We start from the raw sequence: 4,739 nt of genomic DNA on the forward strand, positions 1-4,739 counted from the left end.
TTTCAGAAAAGAAAAACATGTAAACAAAGCTAAAACTACATGTCGATAGTCACAAATGCTAAGCAATATGTATTATATACAATATACTGTTTATTATTTCAAATATACTTCTTTGTAACCTAAATAACGGCTAATGTGAATAGTTTAAAATTAATATGCAGTGTCTTAAGTATAACGTTTGGAATCCAAGCACAGTTTTACACAGGATTACTATAACATAAACATGAAGGAAAAGATGAACATGCCTATAGAAAAATTATACACTTATTCTTGGGCAAAAAGACAAAAATTCAAAGTCAAAACCTCATTTTGAAAAATACTGTTTAAATCCAAACTGAATGACTATTATGGCATAATATACCTAATATATTCTCATTTAACTTTCTCAAGGAATTTTGTAATAAAAATTGAATTTAAGATCCTCATGGAGTTTATAGGCTTAGTTCTTTTTTAAAAATTCAATATATGTTGTTTAATATGTGTGTGTATATGTATGCATGAGTTAATATGCATGGTATGTGTGCAAATGCTCTTCACCTAGGGGTGGGGATTGTGAGATGTCTCTAGTCCACACTGCTCAATATATATGTCTTCTTTAGATGACCATATTGTTGGTATTTAATGATTATAGATTCCTTGATATATATATATATACATATATATACACATATATATATAGTCTTATATATATAAGCCATTACTTAGAGCAGGAGTTCTCAGTGTTTGGTTCTTAAAACATTTCTGCCCACTCTTCCTTGGTGTGTAGGAATTGCTTTACGTATCACATAGTGTGTTGTTCTTTGTATTTTGACCAGTGGTTGGTGTCTCTAATACTGTATATCTGCCACAAAAAGGAGTTTATTTGATGAGGGGTAAGAGTTAAAAATATCTCTAGACAAAAAGATGAGTATCTAGAGTGAAGTTAGGAATCACACTGAATTTGTAATATGTTAATATTAGGTGTCTTCTCTAGAAACCAGGGCGACATAGGTAATATATGTGCCAGTCATAAATTTCATCCTATATCTTGCTTTCTGTAGTTACCCCAGGTTATATAATCATTCACATTCATAGATTCTTTACTATGACTAAGAAACAATAAAGAACACGTAGTGTTACTAAGACTCAGAAAGAATAAAATTTAAAACATATTATTTTGTTTGTTTGTAATTAGATGATCAAAGTCATGACCCAATAGTAAGAACATGTGTTGATCTTATATATCAGTATTATTTATCAATAATACTCTTATTAATGTTATTTAGGATAATCTTAATAATTTAATATCCTAAATTGTATTAATATTAATAATTTAGTTGTTCTTTTTATAATTATTTCAGCAGGGCACACACTGAAACAAGTGATTGACTGTTGATCTTTATAACCAGCCCATGAATATTTTTTAAAATTGGAATGTTACACACAGAAATTGTTTTTATTAGCACAGAAGCATTTGAGATGGGAATAGTTTTTCTGTTCCTCTCTGACTTTTTTCATACAAGCATGACTGAAAATACTGATGACCAGTTAAATGGAGCAGTCTGCAAAGATAGTCATCTGCTTTTTTTGATAAAAGTCATGTAGCATATTTAGAGAAATAACACTTCAGTCTTTTAATATATTAGCTGTTTAGAAATGTTAAAGAAAGAAATGTTTTAAATTCATGCTTAACCATTGTCATGATTGTTTCCTATCCGCACTCTACTTTCCTTGACTTTAACATCAGATAGATGCACTGCCTGCTGATATTCTCAATTCTGAATCTGCAAGGTCTCAAAGGAATATGATATAGATAGAAAAAAAATTTCCTTCCCATGAGGCTACTCTGCTCTAATATAGCCTAAACATTTTCACAAATCCTTGGCACAGCAGAAAATGGTTGTTTTACCTTATTATGAAACAGTTTTGGAGTCATTGTTATTACTAAGAACAGTGACTGATCATGCAAAAACAATTGGTCAGGTATTACGTCTTCATGATAAAAATGTTATCTATACACAGTTTTATTTCTTCCTAATCCCCTTCTCTAGGATATTTAAGATAATTCTTCAATGTTTTAATTGATTTTACCACAAATATTAATAAGAAGGACATTAACTCCCACAGAGATTTCAGAAACATCAAACTGTCTTGGAATGCGTGATATTTATAAGCATCAGGAAGAATATTTTGTTTAGGTAAGACTATCTTTTGGGTGATTTGGATGAAGACTCAATGATTGTGAGCAACTGTGATGCATAGTTTTCAGAGAGTAAAATAATTTTTGCAGGCACAGAGATAAGTATAATAAGAAATTTTCAGATAATTAACAATTAATTATTAATATATAGGAGAGAGAGGGAGATGGACAAAGAGAGAGAAGAGAGAATTGGGAGAAAATTATGATTGTGGAAATAACTCAAGAAATTGGGTAAAATCACAGAAGAAAAGGGGATAATGTTAAAGAATACATGCTATGCATGCTGGCACACTCCTGATGTTGTGATAATTAGCCACACACTTGCTAAACGTAACTGGAATATCGAAGTCAGAGAGGTTGACAGGGACACAGAGTTGATTTTCATATGATTCTGAAAGAAGCAATTTTAAAATATGAATATGTTCTGAGAAGACAGTGATTTTTTTCATTTGGATATTCCTGGTTTGATTCCTTTTGTCAAGCTAGATTTTATGCCTTTAGTGTTTAGAAATGCGTTCTTTTGGAATAAAGATTTACCTTTGTTATATTGGACATGTTTGAAAGTCAACTATAAGGATCTTAATGAACCTGTATATATCATTTACCCTGAATAGCCAAAAATATCTTCCATTGGTGAACATAGGCGACATACACCTCTTTTAAAGTTATAATTTTTCAGTCTAAGGAACGTGAAAGTCAGTAAAAAGAAATTACAAACACATAGAAATGATGGAGACATTGTACTCTGGAACAGAGAAGATAGGTTGCTGCTGCTTCAGATACTCAGCGTCTACTCACTTGGAAGTAACTTGAAACCTGTTCAGTCCCTGATTTTTACCCCATTCTCGTTTGCATTTAACTCTAGATTTCAGAAATGACTTCCAGATTTCAGTTTCTAAGAGACTATTTTCTTTTCAATAGAAATTGAATGTTAAACTGTGTATACTCTGTCTAAATTACATTTGGCTAAATGATTATAAGCTGGCATGTGGGTTCTGAAAGTTTAACTCAGGTCCTCTTTTCTGGAAGATCAACCAGTGCTTTTAACTACAAAGCCATCTCTCCAACTCCCAAATGAGCTTTCTGAACACTAGGCTTCCTGATACACTGTAATTATGTATCCTTTATGTTTTTCAGCATTTTTGTACAGAGTTTAGAACCTTTGAAAGTCATGATCAGAGAACATTTCTTTCCAATAGTCATGACTTTATCACAGGTAGCTAAATATCTTACTTTTCAACTTTCATATGCAAATAACTGCTGTCATTGTGAAACAATGTTGACAATTTTATCAACTAGTACTACTACCTCTAATTATTGCTAAATTATTTATTCATGCATTCATTAATCATATAATTGTTAAGATTAGCTAAAGAGCTATTCTAATATTTTAAGTTTATATCATGTGACTACCAAAGATTTTTTTTTAAAAAAATCACATTTATTTCACATATACAGTATCAAATTGATTACAGTTCCTCATTTGGAGTGTCTATCACCACTCTAACCTGTTTACTTAATGATAAGATGATACAGATGTGATATGAGAAATTCAAAAAAGAAGATTATGTGCTCAGTTTCAAATATACTGTTGACTGCACCCGACTTGGTTACTTTTCTCTCAAGATTTCCTTGTTGTTTTATATATAGTTGTATCACATCCTTACAAAGTATGGTCGTTTTCCATTGTGTTTCATCTTGAAGCAACTGTGTCAAAAATCTACTTTGAACATGTAAAATCTATATTTTACTAAAATAGTTCTATATTTTACATTGTTACATTTCAGCTGTATTTCAGAAAAATATGCCATTTTGTCAATGGCCAGAATCATAAGCATACATTTCTTCTTATACCCATATACAAAAAATAATCTGTGTAAATAAATGAGAGTAAGGATTCTAGGACATACCATGTATGACTTACAGGGAAGGGTATACGCAAATATTCAAGATCAATCACTTCCATCAGAACAGTTAGAGAAATTCTTTTAATAAATATCCTCTGATGTTCACAGAATCTAGTACTGTATATTTTCCTTTAGATTAATTTGGAACTGAACTAAATGGAAGAACTAAACCAATCTGAGGTATCTGAATTCATTATTCTTGGGTATTGTGAGTCTTGGGACCTCCAGGCCTTCTTCTTAGAGATATTTTCCTCACTTGAATTAATCACCACGTGGGCAAAATATTTATTATAGCCATTATCATCATTGAACTTCATCTTCACTCTCCTATGTATTTCCTGTTGAGCAATCTCTTGTTCTTTGACCTTTGTCTTTCCACAGTCACTAAATATAAGATGATCACAGACTTCCTTAAGGAAAAAAGTCAGATTTTCTTTGTACACTTCTTTGGAGGGTGTACATGTCAGACTTTCTTTGGACACTTCTTTAGAGGGGGTGAGATGGTACTATTGTGTCAATGTCCTATGAACATTATGGGATCATCTGTAAGACACTCCATTACTCCAACATCATGAACAGACTTACATGCATTGGATTAGTGAAGACATCATTGGATCATTGGCTTTATGCCAATCATATGTATCCAATAATAA

General features: G+C 31.5%; 1 pseudogene; it reads left to right on the forward strand.

The window, feature by feature from the left end:
- Positions 1 to 4,242: 4,242 nt before the first annotated feature.
- The window catches only part of LOC101984648, a 1,280-nt pseudogene continuing 783 nt past the window's right edge, over positions 4,243 to 4,739 (forward strand).

The sequence above is a fragment of the Microtus ochrogaster genome, unplaced genomic scaffold (genome assembly GCF_000317375.1).
Source record: "Microtus ochrogaster isolate Prairie Vole_2 unplaced genomic scaffold, MicOch1.0 UNK221, whole genome shotgun sequence".
NCBI classification, from domain to species: Eukaryota; Metazoa; Chordata; class Mammalia; order Rodentia; family Cricetidae; genus Microtus; species Microtus ochrogaster.